Raw genomic sequence first — 25,251 nt, 5'->3', positions numbered from 1 at the left:
GTGCAAGCATCTAACCTATTGTGCAGGATCAAAATAACCATTCCCACCTTTGGGAAGGACCTCTCTCCCCTTGACCCGCCCCTTACATGCTCTATTCTGGTACTGGTCTGGCTTCTGTGATTGCTGTGTTCCCTGGCCAGAAGTAGGACCTGCATGTACCCCAAGCCATTCACCCGGCTTTGGAGAGGAAAGAAATTAACAAACAGGAAAAAATCACCTGCCAGCTCCCCTAAGCCGGGACCTCAGGGCAGGCACAGCCACTTTACCTAGACATAGGCATAAGGGGTTCATGGACTTTGAATACCTTTCACCCCTGCCTAGACCTGTGTGGGCTCATTTCAATGGTGTAGGCCCACATTTGCATAGCACAATAGGGTATATACCGGAAGCCTATTTTCAACTGCAAAAGCTAATGGGGAGTGGCAGATTCATGACATTTGACACCACCGTGCCCATTAAGCTGGGTCCTCACCTACCCACATCAGGGGCCTGAGTAATTGTGGCTTCACCCACTACACGTAGACAACCATGACTGGGATCAGAGAATAAGTGGTGCCTCCCAGTTCTTACAGCCAACAGCACTGGGTGCCCAAAGTCTGGCTATAAAACCCACCTACCTATATGCTCTAGGGAACATGGATACACCTTCCACCCAGGCACTCAAGGACAACTGAGAGTCCCCTACCTTGTGGAACACATAATGGCCTACTGCACCCAGATAATTATGGCTGCTCCAAACACAGCTATATAGGCCTGCCCACCTAGGACTCTAGGTAACAGCCTGTACCACACACTTGGGGACCAACTACCTGCACACCTAAGCTGAATCTGCACAAAAAAGTAAACAGACTTCTGTGCTCACATTTCTAGTAGGAGCTCTAACCACCTGGTGACAGGACGTGAGAGCTTCAAAGACACCAATAAACAAAGTAGTTCTCATGACCAGCCTATTTGGGCATATTAAAACAAAACAAAACTAGAAACTAGGACACATAAAACAAACATAATATATAAACATAATAATGATGGCTTGGAAACAATGGTCAAAATCGAATCACATAAAGAGGCGGACCATGCTGGCTTCAGCAAGCAACCAAAACAAAGAGCCAAGAAACCTCCTGGAGGAAGACAAGGTTTTGGAATTACCAGAAGTAGAATTCAAAAGATTAATGCACAGAGCTCTTCAAGACATGGGAAGAATATCAGGCAAAATGAGGACCAAGCCAAAGAACAAACAGGCAAAGCAACAGAAGAGCTTAAGAAAGTTATACAAGAACAAAATGACAAATTTAACAGGCTGCAAGAATCCATAGAGAGAAAGCAAATCCAAATCCAAAAGATTAAGAATAAAATTTCAGAATAAGGAGATGGGGCCAAGATGGTGGAGTAGTCAGATACTTACAGTGGTCCCTCTAACAACAAAGACCTGAAAAAACAAGTGAATTAATTATGTATATGACAAGCCAGGAGCCCTGAATACCAGAGGAAAAGTTAAGAAATTGGACTGAGTGGCAGAGAGAGGGGGAGACGGTTCAGAAGCAGTGAGAAGTTGCCAGACCTGACTCAGCAAGAACCAGCGTCCCTCATGCCCAATCACCTGGCACAACCAGGGAAGGGCTGGTGGTACCATTCAGGAGGCATTTTCCACAGCAAGAGAGAGTGAGCGGCACAGAGTCTACTCACAACTCTGTAAACAGCGAGCAGCGCTCTCAGCAAAAGATATGAACTTGCATCTAGGAGCCAAGATGGCGGAATGGACAGACACCTCCGTCAAGCCCTCTTTACAACAAAGACCAGAAAAAACAAGTGAAATGAGTATATTTGTGACAAGCTGGGAGCCCTGAGCATCAAAGGCAAGCTTAGACAACGAACTGAGGGGCAGGGGACGGAAGAGACCGTTCAGAAGCGGAGAGGAGTTGCCGGACCTGAATCGCAGGCAGCCCTCAGGCACCATTCCTGGAGCGGCTGCATCAGAAGAAGCGGCGGTGGCAGACTGGTTCTAGCATTCAGCCGCAGTTTCCTCAGGGAGAAGCAGCCAGCCACGCAGCCCAATCACACCTCCAGAACCTGAGCAGAAGAGCGCTCTCGGCAAAAGCTAAGTACTTGTGCATATCTTCCCACGCCCCCCTCCCCCGCCACCCCCAAGCCGGCTTCAACGGCTGAATCCCTAGGCAGGAGACAGACCCTGGTGAGCACCTGGAGCTGTCCTCCCAGCCTAGGGTAAGGAAAAAATTTGCAACTGGGGGGAAAAGATAATTTCCTAGCTCCATTAACTGGGGGAGCTCAGGACAGAAGCAGCTCCTGTCCAGGCATAAACCGTCCGTGGACCTTGAGCACCTTTCCCTTCTGCATGGACATGTGTGGGCCTATTTCGGAAGAAGGCCCTTGTTGGCAAACTCCAACCATTTCAGCAGTGCGGTGGAGAGGTGGGTGTTTGACGTTTGACATTGCTTTGCCTATTAAACAAGGTTCTCACCTATCCACAACAGGGACCTAAGGACTGGTGGCTCCACCTGGGGGCACAGCCACCAGCAACAGGGGCCGAGGGATAACTGGTACTGCCCAGTCCTTACAACAAAATCTTTAGGTGCCCATGGTCCCTCTGCAGAGCCCACCGGCCAGCACACTCTAGGGAACAGAGACACACTTTCCTCAGAGACACTTGGGGGTAGGTTCTCAGCCCCCTGCCTTGTTCAAAGCGTGACCCACTGCTGCAATCAGATACGGGTATTTACACCAATCACCCTTGCCCCTCTGAGACTGTAGGACAGAGCCTGTACCACACACTTGATACCAGCTACCTGGAAACCTGAGCTGAATTCATACAAGAAAACTGAATGGACTCCTAGACTGATATACATGATAACAGCTCTAGCCAGCTGGAGACAGTACACCAGAGCTCCAAAGGCGAAAATAATCAAGCTAGCTCACTCAAGAAACCCATAGGGGTATACCAAAACAAAACAAAGCAGGCAGCTATGACACAGTAAGCAAGCATAACCTAATACAATAACTTATAGATGGCTTGGAGACAACAGTCAATATCAAATCACATAAGAAACAGGCCATGATGACCTCAACAGGCTCTCAAAACACAGAATCCAGGAATCTTTTAGATGAAAGTGCACTCCTGGAATTACCAGAGGAAGAATATAAAAGTTTAATATACAGAACCCTTCAAGACATTAGGAAGGAAATGAGGCAATACGCAGAACAAGCCAAGGAACACATAGACAGAGCAACTGAAGAACTCAGAAAGATTATTCAGGAACATAAGGAAAAGTTTAATAAGCTGGAAAAATCCATAGACAGACAACAATCAGAAATTCAGAAGATTAACCATAAAATCACAGAATTGCATAACTCAATAGAAAGTCAGAGGAGCAGAATTGAGCAAGTAGAAGCTAGAATTTCTGAACTCGAAGATAAATCACTTGGCACTAATATATTCGAAGAAAAATCAGACAAAAGAATTTTAAAAAATGAAGAAACCTTAAGAATCATGTGGGACTCTATCAAGAGAAATAACCTACGAGTGATTGGAGTACCAGAACAGGGAAGGATAACAGAAAATACAGACAAAATTGTTACGGCTTTGTTGGCAGAAAACTTCCCTGATATTGTGAAAGATGAGGAAATATCTATCCAAGATGCGCATTGAACTCCACATAAGGTAGATCTGAAAAGAAAGTCACCAAGACATTATAATCAAGCTTGCCAAAACCAAAGATAAAGAGATAATTATAAGAGAAGTGAGGGATAAAAGAAAAGTCACCTACCAAGGAGAGCCGATAAGAATAAGCTCAGACTACTCGGCCCAAACCATGCAGGCAAGAAGGCAATGGGATGACAAATTTAAAAAACTGAAGGAAAAAAACTGCCTGAAAAGAATCATATATACAGCAAAACTGCCTCTGAAATATGAAGGTGAAATTAAGACATTTCCAGATAAACACAAGTTGAGGGAATTCGTAAAAACCTAACCAAAACTACAAAAAATACTAAAGAGAGTTCTTTGGTTAGAAAATCAATAATATCAGGTATCAACCTAAGACTAGAACGCTGGGAAGAGCAAACAAGTCAAACCAAACAGGGAAATCCAAAAAACCAAAACAATACTAAAAAAAAAAGCCCAACACAGGGTAACTGCAATGTTATTATACAAAAGAAGACAACATTAAAATAATAAAGAGGGACTAAGAAATGTAATCACACACCTTCCACATGAAGAGGAAGATACGGCAATACAAAGAAATAAAAGTTAGGTTTAATTTTTTTTTTAATTTACAAAAATAGGGGTAACTAATAAGGTAACCAAAAACGAGACAAACTATCCTACTCATCAAATTAAAATACAAGAAAAAAATAGAGACTCAGCAGAAACAAAATCAACAACAACAAATAGGAGGAAAGGACAATATATAATCTACTCAGCACATAAAATTAAGTGGGAAAAAGAAACTGTAAACAACACACTAAAAAGACATCAAAATGATAGCACTAAATACATACCTATCCATAATTACCCTAAATGTAAATGGAGTAAATGTACCAATAAAGGGACAGAGAGTGGCAGAGTAGATTAAAAAACAAGATCTGTCTACCTGCTGCCTACATTAGACACACCTTAGAGACACAAACTAAAACTCAAAGGATGGAAAAAAATACATCAAGAAAACAAAAATCAAAAAGAGCAAGAGTGGCAATATTAATTTCTGACAAAATAGACTTTAAAGTTAAATCCATCAGAAACGATGAGGAAGGACACTACATAATGATTAAAGGGACAACGCACCAAGAAGATATAACCATATTAAATATTTATGCACCCAATGACAGGGCTGCAAGATACATAAAACAAACTCTATCGGCATTGAAAAATGAGACAGACAGCTCCACAATAATAGTAGGAGATATCAACAGACCACTTTCGGTGAAGGACAGGACATCCAGAAAGAAGCTCAATAAAGACACGGAAGATCTAAATGCCATAATCAACCAACTTGACCTTGTAGACATATACAGAACACTCCACCCGACAGGAACCAACTGTACTTTCTTTTCAAGTGCACATGGAACATTCTCTATGATAGACCACATATTAGGTCATAAAGCAAGCCTTAGCAGAATCCTTACTTGAAATAGTACAAAGCATCTTCTCTGACCATAAGGCCATCAAAGTGGAAATCAATAACAGGAAAAGCAGGGAAAAGAAATCAAACACTTAGAAACTGAACAATACCCTAATCAAAAAAGAATGCATTATAGAAAACATTAAGGATGGAATAAAGAAATTCAGAGAATCCAATGAGAATGAAAACACTTCCTATCAGAACCTTTAGGACACAGCAAAAACAGTGCTCAGAGGCCAATTTATATCAATAAATGCACACATCCAAAAAGAAGAAAGGGCCAAAATCAAGGAATTATCCCTACAACTTGAACAAATAAAAAGAGAGCAACAAAAGAAATCCACAGGCACCAGAAGAAAAGAAATAATAAAAATTAGAGCTGAACTAAATGAAATCGAAAACAGAAAAACAATTTAAAGAATTAACAAGACCAAAAGCTGGTCTTTTGAAAAAAATCAACAAAATTGTTGAGCCGCTGGCCAAACTGACAAAAGAAAAACAGGAGATGAAGCAAATAACCTGAATAAGAAATGAGATGGGCAATATTACAAGAGACCCAACTGAAATTAAAAGAATCATATCAGATTACAATGAAATACTATACTCAAACAAATTTGAAAACCTATAAGAAATGGATGAATTTCTAGAAACACACCACCTAAATAAACTAACACAAACAGAGGTAGAACAACTAAACAGACCCATAACAAAAGAAGAGATTGAAAAGGTAATCTAAAAACTTCCAACAAAAAAAAAAAACCCTGGTCCAGAAGGCTTCACTGAAGAGTTCTACCAAACATTCAGAGAAGAGTTAACACCACTACTACTAAAGGTATTTCAGAGCATAGAAAAGGATGGAATACTACCAAACTCATTCTACGAAGCCACCATAACCCTGATGCCAAAACCAGGTAAATACACCACAAGAGAACAAAATTATAGACCTATATCCCTTATGAATGTAGATGCAAAAATCCTCAACAAAATTCTAGTCAATAGAAATCAAAAACATATCAAAAAAATAATTCACCATGACCAAGTGGGATTCATACCAGATATGCAGGGATGGTTCAACATTAGAAAAACAATTCATGTAATCCACCACATAAATAAAACAAAAGACAAGAATCACATGATTTTATCAATTGATGCAGAAAAGGCATTAAAAAGTTCAACACTCATTCATGATAAAAACTCTCAGCAAAATAGGAATAGAATGAAAATTTCTCAACATAATAAAGGGCATTTATACAAAGCCAACAGCCAACATCACCCTAAATGGAGAGAGCCTGAAAATATTCCCATTGAGATCGGGAACCAGACAAGGATGCCCTTTATCACCACTCTTATTCAACATTGTGTGGAAGTCCTAGCCAGAGCAATTAGGCTAGATAAAGAAATAAATGTCATCCAGGCTGGCAAGGAAGAAGTCAAAGTATCTCTATTTGCAGATGACATGATCTTATACACCGAAAACCCTAAGGATTCCTCAAGAAAACTACTGGAACTAATAGAAGAGTTCAGCAAAGAATCAGGATACAAGATAAACATACTAAAATCAGTTGGATTCCTCCACACCTACAAAAAGAACATCGAAGAGGAAATCACCAAATCAATGCCATTTACAGTAGCCCCCAAGAAGATAAAATATTTAGGAATAGATCTTATCAGAGATGTAAAAGACTTAAAGAAAACTACAGTACCCTTCTGCAAGAAACGAAAAGAGGCTTACATAAGTGGAAGAACATGACTTGCTCGTGGATAGGAAGACTTAACATTATAAAAATGTCTATTCTACCAAAAGCGATCTATACATTTAATGCAATTCCGATCCAAATCCCAAGGACATTCTTTAGTGAGATAGAGAAACAAATAACGAATTTCAGATGGAAGGGAAAGAGGCCCTGGATAAATAAGACATTACTTAAAAAGAAGAACAAAGTGGGAGGACTTACTTCACCTGATTTTAGAACCTATTAACCACCACAGTAGTAAAAACACCCTGGTACTGGTACAACAACAGATATATGGACTAATCGAACAAAACTAAAAATCCAGACATAAATCCATCCACATATGAGCAGTTGATATCTGACAAAGGCCCTAAAACAGTTAAACGGGGCAAAGACAGTCTTTTTAACAAATGCTGCTGGCATAACTTGATATCCACCTGCAAAAATATGAAATAAGACCCATACCTCACTCCATGCACAAAAACTAACTCAGAATGGATCAAAGACCTAAATATAAAATCTAAGACGATAAAGATCATGGAAGAAAAAATAGGGACAACGTTAGCAGCCCTAATAAGAAAAATACATGGCATAAACAGTATACAAAACATTATACAAAATGTAGAAGAAAAACTAGATAACTAAAAAAAAAAAAAAAACTGGGAGCTCCTAAAAATCAAACACTTATGCTCATCCAAAGACTTCACCAAAAGAGTAAAAAGACTACCTACAGACTGGGAAAAAGTTTTTAGCTATGACATTTCTGACCAGCGCCTGATCTCTAAAATGTACATGATACTGCAAAAACTCAACCGCAAAAAGACAAATAACCCAAATAAAAAAGGGGCAAAAGATCTGAATAGACACTTCACTAAAGAAGACATTCAGGTAGCTAACAGATATAGGAGGAAATGTTCACGATCATTAGCCATTAGAGAAATGCAGATCAAAACTACAATGAGATTTCATCTCACTCTAAGAAAAAATTAATCCAAAAAATAATAATAAATATTGGCAAGGCTGTGGAGAGATTGGAATATTTCTACACTGCTGATGGGAATGTAAAATGGTACCAAAAAAAAAATGGTACCACCACTTTGGAAACTGATTTGGCGCTTCCTTAAAACGCTAGAGATAGAACTACTATACGATCCAGGAATCCCACTCCCTGGAATATATCCTAGAGAAATAAGAGCCTTTACACGAACAGATATATGCACACCCATGTTTATTGCAGCACTGTTTACAATAGCAAAAACATGGAAGCAACCAAGGTGCCCATCAATGGATGAATGGATAAATTATGGTATATTCACACAATGGAATACTATGTATGCATCGATAAAGAACAGTGAGGAATCTGTGAAACATTTCATAACATGGAGGAACCTGGAATGCATTATACTGAGTGAAATTAGTCAGTTGCAAAAGGACAAATATTGTATAAGACCACTATTAAAAGAACTTGAGAAATAGTTTAAACTGGGAAGAAAACATTCTTTTGTGGTTACGAGAGGGGGGAGGGTGGGAGGGGGTATTCACTAATTAGATAGTAGATAAGAACTATTTTAGGTGAAGGTAGAGACAGCACATAATACAGGGGAGGTCAGCACAATTCGACTAAACCAAAAGCAAAGAAGTTTCCTGAATAAACTGAATGCTTTGAAGGCCAGCGTAGCAGGGGCGGGGTCTGGGGACCATGGTTTCAGGGGACATCTAAGTCAATTGGTATAATAAAATCTATTAAGAAAACATTCTGCATCCCACTTTGAAGAGTGGTGTCTGGGGTCTTAAATGCTAGCAAGCAGCCATCTAAGATACATCAATTGGTCTCAACCCACCTGGAGCAAAGGAGAATGAAGAACACAGGACACAAGGTGATTACAAGCCCAAGAGACAGAAAGGGCCACATGAACCAGCGAGTACATCATGCTGAGACCAGAAGAACTAGATGGTGCCCGGCTACAACCGATGACTGCCCTGACAGGGAACACAACAGAGAACCCCTGAGGGAGCAGGAGAGCAGTGGGATGCAGACCCCAAATTCTCATAAGACCAGACTTAATGGTCTGACTGAGACTAGAAGGTGGTCATGGCCCCCAGACCTTCTGTTGGCCCAGGACAGGAACCATTCCCGAAGCCAACTCCTCAGACATGGATTGGACTGGACAATGTGTTGGAGAGGGATGCTGGTGAGGAGTGAGCTTCTTGGATCAGGTGGACACTTGAGACTATGTTGGCATCTCCTGCCTGGAGGGGAGATGTGAAGGTGGAGGGGGTTAGAAGCTGACGAAATGGACACGAAAAGAGAGTGGAGGGAGAGAGCGGGGTGTCTCATTAGGGGCAGAGTAATTGGGAGTGTGTAGCAAGGTGGGTATGGGTTTTTGTGTGAGAGACTGACTTGATTAGTAAACTTTCACTTGAAAAAAAGCACAATAAAAATTATTTAAAAAGAAACACTTGACACCAATATATTCAAAGAAAAATCTGATAAAATAATTTTTAAAAAATGAAGAAACCCTAAGAATCATGTGGGACTCTATCAAGAGAAGTAACCTACGAGTGAGTGCAGTACCAGAACAGGGAGAGAGAACAGAAAATACAGAGAGAATTGTTGAAAATTTGTTCACAGAAAACTTCCCTGATATCGTGAAAACGAGAAGATATCTATCCAAGATGTTCATCGAACCCCACACAAGGTAGATCCCAAAAGAGTCACCAAGACATACTATAATCAAACTTGCAAAAACCAAAGATAAAGGATTTTAAGAGCAGCTAGAGATAAATGAAAAGTCACCGAAAAGCAGAGTCAGTAATAATCTCAGACTACTCAGCAGAAACCATGCAGGCAAGAAGGCAATGGGATGACATATATAAAGCTGTGAAGGACAAAAAATTGCCAGCCAAGAGTCAAATAGCCAGCAAAACTGTCTCTCAGATATGAAGGCGAAATTAGAACATTCCAACATAAGCAAAAGTTTAGGGAATTTGAAAAGTCCAAACCAAAACTACAAGAAAAACTAAAGGAACTCCTCTGGTTAGAAAATCAATAACATCAGATAACAATCTAAGACTAGAACACAGGACAGAACAACCAGATATCAACCTAGATACAAAAATAAGTCAAATAGTCAAAAAAATAATTCAAAGCTGAAACACTGAAAACAGGGAAACAGAGATGTCAATATGCAAAAGATGACAACAGTAAAACAAAAAAAGACGGACTAAATAATGTCATAGCACTTTTGTACGGAGAGGACGTCAAGGAGATATCAAGAAATAAAAGATTGGTTTAAACTTAGAAAAATAGAGGTAAATTTTTAACTAACCACTAAGGAAATTAACAATCCTATGAATTAATAGGAAGCCTACTTGCGTAATGTTTAAGTGCTATGGCTGCTAACCAAAAGGACAGCAGTTCAAATTCCCTAGATGCTGTCCTATAGGGTCACTATGAGTCAGAATCGACTCGACAGCAATGTTTTTTTAACACATAAAAGTAAAAAAAGATACACATAAAGTCTCAGCAAATACGAAATTAACAACAATTAAAAGTAAATACATAAAGAAAAACAACTCAGCCCAGAAAATAAAGTGGAACAAAGAAACGGTCAACAACACACACACAAAAAAAAATCAAAGTTACAGCCTTAAACTCACTGAAAGTAAATGAACTAAATACACCAATAAAAAGACAGAGTGGCAGAATTGATTAAAAAAAATCTGTCTATATGCTGCCTACAAGAGACACACCTTAAACTCCAAGACACAAACAAACCAAAACTCAAAGAACAGAAAAATATACATCAAGCAAATACCAATCAAAAAAGAACAGGACCGGCAATATTAATCTCTGACAAAATAGACTTTAAAGCAAAATCCACCATAAAGGATAAGCAAAGAAACTATATAATGATTAAAGAGTCAATACACCAGGAAATAACCATAATAAATATTCACACATGCAACAACAGGGCTCCAAAATACATAAAACAAACTCTAACAGCATTGAAAAGTGAAACAGCTCTACAGTAATAGCAAGAGACTTCAACATCCAGAAAGAAGCTCAATAAGGACATGGAAGATCGAAATGCCACAATCAACCAACTTGACCTCATAGAGATATACACAACACTCCACCCAACAGCAGCCAAGTATACTTTCTTTTCCATGCACGTGGAACATTCTCCAGAATAAACCATATATTAGGCCACAAAGCAAGCCTTACAGAATCCAAAACTTCGAAATATCACAAAGCATCTTTTCTGACCATAAAGCCATAAAAGGAGAAATCAGTAACAGAAAAAGCAAGGATCAAAAATCAAATACATGGAAACTGAATAACACCTTGCTCAAAAACTACTAGGTTATAGACTAAATCAAGGACAAAATAAAGAAATTCCTAGAATCAAGTGAGACTGAAAACACATTCTATGAGAACCTTTGGAACACAGCAAAAACAGTGCTAAGAGGTCAATTTATAGCAATAAATGTACACATCGAAAAAGAAAAGAGGACGAAAATCAAGACATTAACCCTACAACTCGAACAAATACAAACAGAGCAGCAAAAGAAGCCCTCGGGCACCAGAAGAAAGCAAATAATAAAAATTAAGAGCAAAATTATATAAAACAGAGAATGGAAAAACAATTGAAAGAGTTAACAAAACCAAAAGCTGGTTCTTTGAAAAGATCAACAAAATCGATAAACCACTGGTCAAACTGACAAAACAAAAAGAGGAGAGGAAGCAAATAGCCTGAATGAGAAGCGAGATGGGTGATATCACAACAGATCCAACTGAAATGAAAAGAATCATAACAGAATACTATAAAAATTATACTCCAACCAATTTGAAAACTTAGAGGAAACGCACAAATTTATAGAAACACACTACCTACCGAAACTAAAACAAACTGAGGTCAAAAAACTAAATAAACCTATACAAAAGAAGGGATTGAAGAGTTAATTAAAAACACTACCAACAAGAAAAAGCTCTGGCCTTGACTGCTTGACTGGAGAATTCTACCAAACTTTCAGAGAAGAGTTATTAGCACTAATACTAAACGTATTTCAGTGCATAGAAAAGGATGGAATATGCCCAAACTCATTGTATGAAGCCAGCAAAAACCCTGATACCAAGACCAGGTAAAGATACCATAAAAAAAGAAAATGACAGACCAATATCTCCCCTAAACATAGACACAAAAATCCACAACAAAATTCTAGCTAATAGAATTCAACAACATAACAACAACAAAAAAAAAAAAATTCACCGTGATCAAGTGGGATTCATACCAGGTATGCAGTGAAGATTCAACATTAGGAAAACAATCAATGTAATCCACCATATAAATAAAACAAAAGACAAGAACCAAATGATCTGATCGATTGACTCAGGAAAGGCATTTGACAAAGCCCAACACCCATTCAGGATAAAAACTCTCAACAAGATAGGAATAGAAGGGAAATTCCTCAACATAATAAAGGGCATTTATACAAAGCCAAAGGCCAACACCATCCTAAATAGAGTCTGAAAGCATTCCCCTTGATAATGGGAACCAGACAAGGACGCCTTTTATCACCACTCTTACTCAACATTGTGCTGGAGGTCCTAGCCAGAGCAATGAGGCTAGAAAAAGAAATAAAGGGCATCCAAATAGGTAAGGAACAAGTAAAAGTATCTCTGTTTGCAGATGATATGATCTTATACACAGAAAACCCTAAAGGCTCCACAAGAAAACTAGTGGAACTAACAGAAGGTTTCAGAAAAGTATCAGGATAAAAGATTAACATACAAAAATCAGTTGATTCCTCTAAACCAAAAAAGAGAACATTGAAGAGGAAATTACCAAATCAATAGCATTTACAATAGCCCCCAAGAAGATAAAATACTTAGGAATGAATCAAACCAGAGATGTAAAAGACCTATACAAAGAAAGCTACAAGACACTACTACAAGAAAGCAAAAGAGACCTTGATAAGTGGAAAATCATACCTTGCTCATGGATAGGAAGACTCAACATAGTCAAAATGTCAATTCTACCCAAAGCAATCTACACATACAATTTTCCCGATCCAAATTCCAATGGTATTTTTTAGTGAGATGCAGAAACAATCACTAACTTCATGGAAAGGGAATAGGCCCCAGATAAGTAAAGCATTACTTAAAAAGAAGAACAAAGTGGGAGGCCTCACACTACCTGATTTTAGAACCTATTATACTGCTACAGTAGTTAAAACAGCATGGTACTGTAACAACAACAGATACATAGACCAACGGAACAGAATTGAGAATCCAGACATAAATTCATCCACCTATGAGTAGCTGATATCTGACAAAGGCCCAAAGTCCATTGAATGGGGAAAAGAAGGTCTGTTTAACAAATGATGCTGGCATAACTGGATATTCATCTGCAAAAAATCAAACAAGACCCATACCTCACATCATGCACAAAAACTAACTCGAAATGGATCAAAGACCTAAATATAAAATCTAAAATGACAAAGATTATGGAAGAAAACATACGGTCAATGCTAGGAGCCCTAATACATGGCATAAACAGAACACAAACTGTAACTAACAGTGCACAAACACCAGAAGACAAACCAGATAACTAGGAGCTCCTAAAAATCAAACTCTTATGCTCACCCAAAGACTTCACCAAAAGAGTAAAAATACGACCTACAGATTGGGAACAGATTTTTGGCTATGACATATCTAATCAGGGTCTAATCTCTAAAATCTACAGGAGATACTACAAAACCTCAACAACAAAAAGACAAATAACCCAATTAAAAAATGGGTAAAGGATATAAACAGACACTTCACCAAAGAAGACATTCAGCCGGCTAACAGATATGAGGAAATGTTCATGATCATTAGCCGTTGTAGAAATGAAAATCAAAACTACAATGAGATGCCATCTCACCCCAACAAGGCTATCACTAATCCAAAAGACACAAAGTAATAAATGTTGGAGAGGTTGTAGAGAGACTGGAACACATATACACTGCTGGTGGGAATGTAAAACAGTATAATCACTTTGGAAATTGATTTGACACATCCTTAAAAACCTAGAAGTAGAAGTATCATATGATCCAGCAATCCCACTCCTTGGAATATATCCGAGAGAAATAAGAGTCCTCACATGAATAGAAATATGCACACCCATGTTCACTGCAGCACTGTTCACAATAGCAAAAAGATGGAAACAACCTAGGTTCCCATCAACAGACAAACGGATAAACAAATTATGGTACATACACAAAATGGAATACTACACAACAATAAAGAACAGAGATGAAATCTGTGAAACATCTCACAACACGGATGAAACTAGAAGGCATTATGCTGAGTGAAATTAGTCACCAAAGGGCAAATATTGTATGAGACCACTAGTATAAGAACTCAAGGAAAGGTTTACAGACAGAAGAAAACATTCTTTGATGGTTATGAATGTACAGAGGGAGGGAGAGGAGAATTCACTAACTAGATAAAAACTAGAATTATCTTAGGTGAAGTGAAGGACAACACACAATACAGGGAAAGTCAGCACAGCTGGACTAAACCAAAAGCTAAGAAGTTTCCTGAACACAACCAAACACTTTGAGGGACAGAGTAGCAGGAGCGGGGATCTGGGGACCATGGTTTCAGGGTACATCTAGGTCAATTGGCATAACAAAGTTTATTAAGAAAATGTTCTGCATCTCACTTTGGTGAGTGGTATCTGCATTTTAAAAGCTTGGAAGCAGCCATCGACTGGTCCCAACCCACTTGGAGCAAAGAATGAAGAACATCAAAAACACAAGGAAAATATTAGCCCAAGAGACAAAAGGGGCCACATAAACCAGAGACTCCATTAGCCTGAGACTAGAAAAACTAGATGGTGCCCAGCTACCACCAATGACTGCTGTGACAGGGAACACATTATAGTCCCTGAGGGATTAGGAGAGAAGTGTGGTAGAACTCAAATTCACATAAAAAGACCGAACTTAATGGTCTGACTGAGACTAGAGGAACCCCTGAAGACATGGTCCCCATACTCTCTGTTAACCCAGAACTAGAACCATTCCCGAAGCCCACTCCTCAGTCAAAGATTAGACTGGACTATAAAACATAAAATAATACTTGTGAAGAGTGTGCTTCTTAGTTCAAGTAGATACACGAGACTAAATGGGCAGCTCCTGTCTGGAGGCAGGATGAAAAGGCAGAAAGAGATAGAAGCTGGCTGAAAGGACACAGGAAAACTGGGGTGGAAAGGGGGAGCATGCTGTCCCATTATAGGGATTGCAACTAGGGTCACATAATATATGTATAAACTTTTATATGAGAAATTAACTTGAGATGTAAACTTTCACCTACGGCACAATAATTTTTTTTAAATAAGGTTTCTTTATTGTAGGGCTTCTCAGAGCCTTTAATATTTGAATGTTCATTGTGTATCTCCAAGAACAGGTTGTAATGTGCTCTGTTTCTGGTGTTGACATATGTTACAGTAGAATCCTTTCTTCTTTAAAAAGAAATTATCTTGTGGGCTAGTGTTCATCGGGAACATAGTTTAGCAAATGCTGATATAATCAAATCTGCTCGTTTTATTGAAGCAGTACAGCACAGTGGTTAAGAGCACAGGCTCTCAAGTCACAGACTGTCTGGCTTCATATTCTGGATCTAGGCAAGTTGCTTAACTTTTCTGGGTCTCAATTTCTTTATCTTTAAAATGAGGATAAGAGTAGTATTGTTCTAAGGGTTAAACGCAAACGACTTAAAAGAGTACCTGGCACATAGTAATTGCTCCATAAATGTTAGGTATTACAGTGAAACCTGTGAAAGCTGGAACCTGTATAAGGAGGAAACCTGTCAGAAAAGGAAAACTCAAATATTTTCCACTAAAGTGAGTGATAGAAAAGTGGTAAGATTATACACTGTCAAAGGCAGAAAACTTGCGAGACCTGGAAAACCATGGCATTCCCATTGAGTTGCGGCTCTCAGATGTTTCACTGTATTACTTACCCACGAGTAAAGTGAAACATAGAGAAATAAAAGGACAGCCTAAGGTCACTCAGATGTCAGCGTCAGAGCTGAGGCCACAACCCAGGATTCCTGATTCTGTGCCCAGTATTGGTATCTCCAATAATGAAAATGTCTTTAGAGCTTACAAAAAAATCTTTCTAGAGGGTAGGGCCAAGATGGCTGACTAGACAGAAGCTTCAACTGAACCCTCTTGCAACAAAGACTCGAAAAAAACAGTGAATCAATTACATACATGACAATCTACAAACCCTGACCATCAAAAAACAGAACTAAGGAAAAAATGGGGAGGCGGGGCCAAGATTGCTAACTAGGCAGACACTACCTCCGATCCCTCTTGCAACAAAGATTTGCAAAAACAAGTAAATCAATCACATACATGACAATCTACGAACTCTGACCATCAAACACAGATCTAAAGAGTTCACCTGAGTGACAGGTGAGCAAAAAGCTGCGCCCTGACCCAGCGACTGCTTCTGGAACCCGCGACCCACCCCACAACCTTGAGCCCCTGCAGTTCCCTGGTGCCGAGTGGCGGGGCTGATTGTGGCTTGCTGAGGCAGGGCAGGCATAGGACACAGCCCTAACCCCTAGCCCCCTGGGGTAACCTCCATAGAGACTCACCAGTGCAAGCAGGCTACACAGTGACGGGACTAACAAGAGAACGAACAACCACGGGGAAGCAGCAACTGTTTTCAGAGCCTGGAGCCAGCGTCCCAATCAGAAAACCTTGGTGCCAGGCTTTGGACTGGTGCAGGGAAGCTGAGCACAGCATCCTGAGATGGCGCAAACACGGGGCGCAGCCCTAGTCCCTGAAGTGACCCAAGGGGAAGCCCAGCCAGTGCACGCAGGCAGCGAAGTGACAAGGCTGACAGAAGGAGAAGTCACCAGGAGGCAGCGACTGATTTTGGAGGCGGGAGTGCGGCATCCCAGCCGGGGAACCTTGGTGCTGGGCTTTGAGCGGAGGAACTAACCACAGCTTATGGGACAGCACAAGCACAGGACATGGGCCTGACCCTCCAGGGCAATCTCTACCCAGCCAGTACACACAGTCGACACGCCCCTCAGGAATCTCAGATAAAACAGTCATCCCAAGCAAGATAAGTAACTTTGTCTATATTCCTGGGTGTACTCTCTCCTATCTATCTGATCCCTCCCCTCCCCTTCCTAGGTGGCTTCATTATTAACATTGGAATTTCCTGGGCCAGAGAGTGAAGTGCTCTGCAGTTTTTCCTTTCTTTGTTTGTTTTCTCCTTTCCTAACCCATTCTCCTGGCCTGAGAGAAGTAACTACAAAAGACTCAGGGACCAAGAATCCTTCCCTGACTTCCCGAAATTGGACAAAAAATACAGAACCAGCTCCTACCAAGCGTTTGTGATCCACAGTCTTGGGCTTTCATCCCTACAGGGAACAAGGTGGCTATGATAATGCAAAGGCCATTCTGATAGTTATCTGACTGTAATTGTTTTAGAGGATTACTGGAAAGACAAGTTTCCCAGGTCTGATATCTCTGCATATTCAAAAGAGCACTCACTGACCCACAACAGGGAACTGAGGGCTGAAGCTCCACCCAAAACACCTAACTTCCTGCCATAGGGGTCTGAGGATAGTGACATCTACCAATCTATAGAGGTACATGCATTGGGTGCCTAAGGTACAGCTGCAGGGCCCACCCACCAAAGTGCTTTAGGAACAGAGACATACCTACCTCACTGGCACTTGGGAGAAGCCTGTCAGCATCCAGCCCCCCAGGAATGTGACCCCCTGCTGCTACTAGAATCTGGTGAACACAACTATCACCACTACTCCTCTAAGCAAATAGGTGACAGTCTACCCCACACACTTGGTGACCCAAAATCAGATTCTACTCAGGAATAGTGAATGGACTCTTAGGCTTAAATTTCTGATAACAGCTGAAACCAGCTGGTAAGAGGACATAAGTGATTCAAAGCCTACAACAATCAAGAGAGCACAATCTAGTAGCCCATCTACGTATAATCAAACAAAACAAGGTAAGACTCAGTGAGCAAATATAAAATAAACCATTACAATATCTTAGAGATGGCTCAGAGACAACAGTCAATATCAAACCACATAAAGAAGCAGACCATGCTTGCTTTTACACCTCCCCAAATTAATGAATCAAAATCTTTCCCAAATAAAGATACAATCCTGGAATTACCAGATGCAGAATATAAAAAAACTAAATTACACAATGCTTCAAGACATCAGGGATGACCTCAGAAATAAGGCTATTTTTACACAAAAACCCAAGGAACACACTGATAAAGCAGTTGAAGAAATCAAAAACATTATTCAAGAACATAGTGGAAAAATTAACAAGCTGCAAGAATCCATAGAGAGACAGCACTCAGAAATCCAAAACATTAACAGTAAAATTACAGAATTAGACAACTCAATAAGAAGTCAGAGGAACAGAATCCAAGACTGGGAATGCAGAGTGCGGGAGTTGGAGGATGAAACAATTGACACTAATATAACTGAAGAAAAATCAGATAAAAGAATTTAAAAAAATGAAGAAACCCTAAGAATCATGTGGGACTCTATCAAGAAGAATAACTTCCGTGTGATTGGAATTCCAGAACAAGGAGGGATAACAGAAAATACAGAGAGAATAGTTGAAGATCTGTTGGCAGAAAAATTCCATGACATCATGAAAGATAAAAGGATATCTATCCAAGATGCTCATCAAACCCCATTTAAGATTGATCCAAAAAGAAAAACACCAAGACATATTATCAAACTTGCCAAAACCAAAGATAAAGAGAAAATTTCAAAAGCAGCCAGGGATAAAAGAAAGGTCCCCTACAAAGGAGAATCAATAAGAATAACTTCGGACTACTCAGCAGAAAACATGCAGTCAAGAAAGCAATGGGATGACATATATAGAGCACTGAATGAGAAAAACTGCCAGCCAAGGATCATTTATCCAGCAAAACTCTCTCTCAAATATGAAGGCGAAATCAAGACATTTACGGATAAACAAAAACTTAGAGAATTTGCAAAAACCAAACCAAAGCTACAAGAAATACTAAAGGAAATTGGTCAGAAAATCAATAACATCAGATAACAACACAACACAAAGACAAAGAACAGAACATCCTGATATCAACTCAAATAAGGAAATCACAAAAACAAATTAAGATTAATTTTAAAAAGAAAAAAATGCTCAAAACAGGGAATCATTGAAGTCATTATGTAAAAGATCACAATAATCAAAAAGAGGGACTAAATACAGGAGGCACAGAACTGCCATATGGAGAGGAAAACAAGGCGATATAGGACAATACAAGTTAGGTTTTTACTTAGAAAAACAGGGGCAAATATTAAGGTAACCACTAAGAGGTCTAACAATTCCATAACTTAAAATAAAAACCAAAAAAAACATAACGACTCAGCAAACATAAATTCGGCTACTATGAAAATGAGGAACACAAAATTTACAAAGAAAAACGTCTCGGCACAAAAAAGTGGAAAAATGAAATTGTCAACAACACACAAAAAAGGCATCAAAATAACAGCACTAAACACATTCTTATCTATAATTAAACTGAATGTAAATGGACTAAATGCACCAATAAAGAGATAGAGAGTCTCAGACTGGATAAAGAAAAATGATCTGTCTATATGCTGCCTACAAGAGACACACCTTAGACTTAGAGACACAAACTAAAACTCAAAGGATGGAAAAAAATATATCAAGCAAACAACAATCAAAAAAGAGCAAGAGTAGCAATATTAATTTCTGACAAAACAGACTTCGAAGTTAAATCCACCACAAGGGACAACTGATTAAAGGGACAATTGACCAGGAAGATATAACCATATTAAATATTTATGCACCCAATGACAGGACTGCAAGATACATAAAACAAATTTTAACAGGACTGAAAAATGAGATAGACAGCTCCACAATTATAGGAGGAGAATTAAACACACCACTTTCGGAGAAGGATAGGACTTTCAGTAAGAAGCTGAATAGATACACGGAAGACCTAATTGCTACAATCAACCAACTTGACCTCATAGACCTATACAGAACACTCCACCCAACAGCTGCAAAATGTACCTTTTTTTCCAGTGCACATGGAACATTCTCTAGAATAGACCACATATTAGGTCATAAAACAAAACTTTGCAGAATCCAAAACATCGAAATATTACAAAGCATCTTCACAGACGGCAAGGCCATAAAAGTGAAAATCAATAACAGAAAAATTAGGGAAAAGAAAACAAATACTTGGAAACTGAACAATACCCTGCTCAAAAAAGACTGGGTTATACAAGACAGTAAGGAGGGAATAAAGAAATTCATAGAATGCAAGGAGAATGGAAACACTTATTAACAAACCTCTGGGACACAGCAAAAGCAGTCCTCAGAGGTCAATTTATATAGATAAATGCACACATACAAAAAGAAGAAAGAGCCAAAATCAGAGAACTGTCCCTACGACTTGAACAAATAAAAAGTGAGCAAAAGAATCCATCAAACACCATAAGAAAACAAATGATAAAAATCAGAGCTGAACTAAATGAAATAGAGAACAGAAAAACAATTGAAAGAATTAACAAAGCCAAAAGCTGGTTCTTTGAAAAAATTAACAAAATTGATAAACCATTTGCAAGACTGACTAAAGGAATACAGGGAACAAATAACCCAAATAAGAGAGGAGATGGGCCATATCACAACAGACCGAAGCAAAATTAAAAGAATCATATCAGATTATTACGAAAAATTGTACTCTAACAAATTTGCAAACCGAGAAGAAATGAATGAATTCCTAGAAAAACACTACCTACCTAAACACAATCAAAAGTAGAACAACTAAATACACCCATAACAAAAAAAGAGATTGAAAAGGTTATCAAAAAACTCCCAACAAAAAAAAAAAAAACCCTGGCCCGGATGGCTTCACTGCAGAGTTCCACCAAACTTTCAGAAAAGAGTTAACACCACTACTGCTAAAGCTATTTCAAAGCATAGAAAATGATGAAATACTGCCTAACTCATTCTATGAAGCCACCATATCCCTGATATCAAAACCAGGTAAAGATACCACAAAAAAAGAAAATTACAGACCTATATCCCCCATGAACATAGATGCAAAAATCCTCAACAAAATTCTAGCCAATAGAATTCAACAACATATCAAAAAAATAATCCACCACGACCAAGTGGGATTTATAACAGGTATGCAAGGTTGGTTTAATCTTAGAAAAACCATTAATGTACTCCACCACTTAAATAAAACAAAAGACAAAAACCACATGATCTTATCAATTGATGCAGAAAAGGCATTTCACAAAGCCCAACACCCATTCATGATAAAAACTCTCAGCAAAATAGGAACTGAAGGAAAATTCCTCAACATAATAAAGGGCATCTATACAAAGCCAAGAGCCAGCATCACTCTAAGTGGAGAGAGCCTGAAAGCATTTCCCTTGAGAACGGGAACCAGACAAGGATGCCCTTTATCACCGCTCTTATTCAACATTGTGCTAGAGGTCCTAGCCAGAGAAATTAGGCTAGACAAAGAAATAAAGGACATCTGCATTGGCAAGGAGGAAGTCAAATTATCTCTATTTGCAGATGACATGATCTTATACACAGAAAACCCTAAGGAATCCTCCAGAAAACTACTGAAACTAATAGAAGAGTTTGGCAGAGTCTCAGGTTATAAGATAAACATACAAAAATCACTTGGATTCCTCTACATCAACAAAAAGAACATCGAAGAGGAAATCACCAAATCAATACCATTCACAGTGGCCCCCAAGAAGATAAAATACTTAGCAATAAATCTTACCAAAGATGTAAAAGACCTATACAAAGAAAACTATAAAATACTAGTGAAAGAAACTAAAAGGGACCTATATACGTGGAAAAACATACCTTGCTCATGGATAGGAAGACTTAACATAGTAAAAAAGTCTGTTCTACCAAAAGCCATCTATACATACAACGCACTTCCGATCCAAATTCCAATGACATTTTTTAAAGTGATGGGGAAACCAATCACCAACTTCATATGGAAGGGAAAGAAGCCTCGGATAAGTGAAGCATTACTGAAAAAGAAGAAGAAAGTGGGAGGCCTCACTCTACCTGATTTCAGAACCTATTATACAGCCACAGTAGTCAAAACAGCCTGGTACTGGTACAACAACAGGCACATAGACCAATGGAACAGAATTGAAAACCCAGATATAAATCCATCCACATACGAGCAGCTGATATTTGACAAAGGCCCAGTGTCAGTTAATTGGGGAAAAGATAGTCTTTTTAACAAATGGTGCTGGCATAACTGGATATCCATTTGCAAAAGAATGAAACAGGACCCATACCTCACACCATGCACAAAAACTAACTCCAAGTGGATCAAGGACCTAAACATAAAGACTAAAACAATAAAGATCATGGAAGAAAAAATAGGGACAACCTTAGGAGCCCTAATACAAGACATAAACAGAATACAAAACATTACTAAAAATGATGAAGAGAAACCAGATAACTGGGAGCTCCTAAAAATCAAACACCTATGTTCATCTAAAGACTTCACTTAAAAGAGTAAAAAGACCACCTACAGATTGGGAAAGAATTTTCAGCTATCACATCTTCGACCAGCACCTGGTCTCTAAAATCTATATCATTCTGTTAAAACTCAACCACAAAAAGACAAACAACCCAATCAAGAAGTGGGCAAAGGATATGAACACACACTTCACTAAAGAAGATATTAAGGCAGCTAACAGACACATGAGAAAATGCTCTCGATCATTAGCCATTAGAGAAATGCAAATTAAAACTACAATGAGATTCCATCTCACTCCAACAAGGCTGGCATTAATCCAAAAAACACAAAATAATAAACGTTGGAGGGGCTGCAGAGGGATTGGAACTCTTATACACTGCTGGTGGGAATGTCAAATGGTACAACCACTTTGGAAATCTATCTGGCGTTATCTTAAACAGTTAGAAATAGAACTACCATACAACCCAGAAATCCCACTCCTCGGAATATACCCTAGAGAAATAAGTGCCTTTACAAGAACAGATATATGCATACCCATGTTTATTGCAACACTGTTTACAATAGCAAAAAGCTGGAAGCAACCAAGGTGTACATCAATAGATGAATGGTTAAATAAATTATGGTACATTCACACAATGGAATACTACACATTGATAAAGAATAGTGACAAATCTGTGAAACATTTCATAACATGGAGGAACCTGGAAGGCATTATGCTGAGTGAAATTAGTCAGATGTAAAAGGACAAATACTGTATAAGAGCACTATTATAAGATCTTGAGAAATAGTATAAAATGAGAAGAACACATTCTTTTGTGGTTATGAGAGGGGGGAGGGAGGGAGGGTGGGAGAGGGTTATTCACTGATTAGTTAGTAGATAAGAACTACTTTAGGTGAAGGGAAGGACAATACTCAATACAGGGAAGGTCAGCTCAACTGGACTGGACCAAAAGCAAAGAAGTTTCCGGGATAAACTGAATGCTTCAAAGGTCAGCGGAGCAAGGGCTGGGGTTTGGGGACTATGGCTTAAGGGGACTTCTAAGTCAATTGGCATAATAATCTCTATTATGAAAACATTCTGCATCCCATCTTGAACTGTTGCATCTGGGGTCTTAAATGCTAACAAGTGGCCATCTAAGATGCATCAATTGGTCTCAACCCACCTGGATCAAAGGAAAACAAAGAACACCAAGGTCACACAATAACTATTAGCCCCAGACAGGAAGGGCCACATGAACCAGAGACTTACATCATCCTGAGACCAGAAGAACTAGATGGTGCCTGGCCACAACCGCTGACTGCCCTGACAGGGAACACGACAGAGAACTCCTGAGGAAGCAGGAGAACAGTGGGATGCAGACCCCAAATTCTCATAAAAAGACCAGACTTAATGGTCTGACTGAGACTAGAAGAATCCTGGTGGTCATGGTCCCCAGACCTTCTGTTGGCCCGGGACAGGAACCATTCCTGAAGACTACTCATCAGACATGGAAGGGACTGGACAATGGGCTGGAGAGAGATGCTCATGAAGAGTGAGCTACTTGCATCAGGTGGACACTTGAGACTGTATTGGCATCTCCTGTCTGGGAGATGGGAGGGTAGAGAGGGTTAGAAACTGGCAAAACAGTCAGGAAAGGAGAGACTGGAAGAAGGGAGCGGGCTGACTCATTAGGTGGAGTAAATGGGAGTATGTAGTAAGGTGTATATACGCTTATATGTGACAGACTGACTTGATTTGTAAACTTTCACTTAAAGCACAATAAAAATTATTAAAAAAAAAAAACAGAACTAAGGAATCGACCTGAGTGACACAGGAGAGACCACACAGAAGCAGCGACTAGTTCCAGAGCCTGGCATGCTGCACCCTAGCCCTGATCCCTTGGTGCTGTGCTTTGGCACCAGTGCGGCAGCACTGATAGTGACTTCCTGAGTCGAGGCAAGCACGGGACGCTGCCCTAGCCCCCTGGGCCAATCACAGTGGGGTCCCAGCCAGTGCACACAGGCTACACACCAACCTGAGTGACAGGGGAGTGAGAGACCAAGCAGAAGCAGTGCCCCAGCCCTGATCCCTTGGTGTTGTGCTTTGGCATGAGTGCAGTGGGGCGGATGATGGCTTCCTGAGATAAGGCAAGCACCTAGCCCCCTGGGGCAATCTCACTGGGGACCCAGCCAGTACACACAGGCTACACACCCCTCTAGAATCCCAAATAAAACAGCCCTCCCCACACAAGATAAGTGATTTTGTCTATTTTACTGTGCTTCTCTCTCCTGTCTAATCCCTCCCCTCCCTGCCCCAGCCAGCTTCATTAACATTCAAATTCCCTGGGCCAGAGAAAGAAGTGCTCTGCCTTTTTTCTAACCCATTTTCGTGGCCTGGGAAAAACAGCAATTAACAATCAGGGGAAAAAACCTTTCCTGAATTCCCTAAACTAGAAGATCAGAACAGAAGCAGCTCCAGTCCAGGCATAAGAGATCCACAGTCTTTGGCTTTCACCCTACATGGAACCAGGTGGCGATAATATTGCAAAGACAATTCTGTTAGAGAAAAACAGCAATTAACAATCAGGGGAAAAAACCTTTCCTGACTTCCCTAAACTAGAAGATCAGAACAGAAGCAGCTCCAGTCCAGGCATAAGAGATCCACAGTCTTTGGCTTTCACCTTACATGGAACCAGGTGGCGATAATAATGCAAAGGCAATTCTGTTAGAGGTCTGACTGTAATTGTTTCAGCTGAGCAGTGGAGAGGCAGGTTCCTTTGGAGGTCTGATACTGCTCTGCCTATTAAACAGAGCCCTCACCTACCCAC

General features: G+C 39.6%; 1 long non-coding RNA gene across 1 annotated transcript in view; it reads right to left on the bottom strand.

The window, feature by feature from the left end:
- LOC135228920 (uncharacterized) overlaps positions 1-25,251 on the bottom strand; it is a 58,819-nt gene that overhangs the window by 10,346 nt on the left and 23,222 nt on the right. The gene's annotated exons all lie outside the window — the stretch shown is intronic.

Source organism: Loxodonta africana, chromosome X (assembly GCF_030014295.1).
Source record: "Loxodonta africana isolate mLoxAfr1 chromosome X, mLoxAfr1.hap2, whole genome shotgun sequence".
NCBI classification, from domain to species: domain Eukaryota; kingdom Metazoa; phylum Chordata; class Mammalia; order Proboscidea; family Elephantidae; genus Loxodonta; species Loxodonta africana.
Note: the sequence above shows the minus strand (reverse complement) of the source record. Positions and strands in the feature narration are given on the sequence as shown.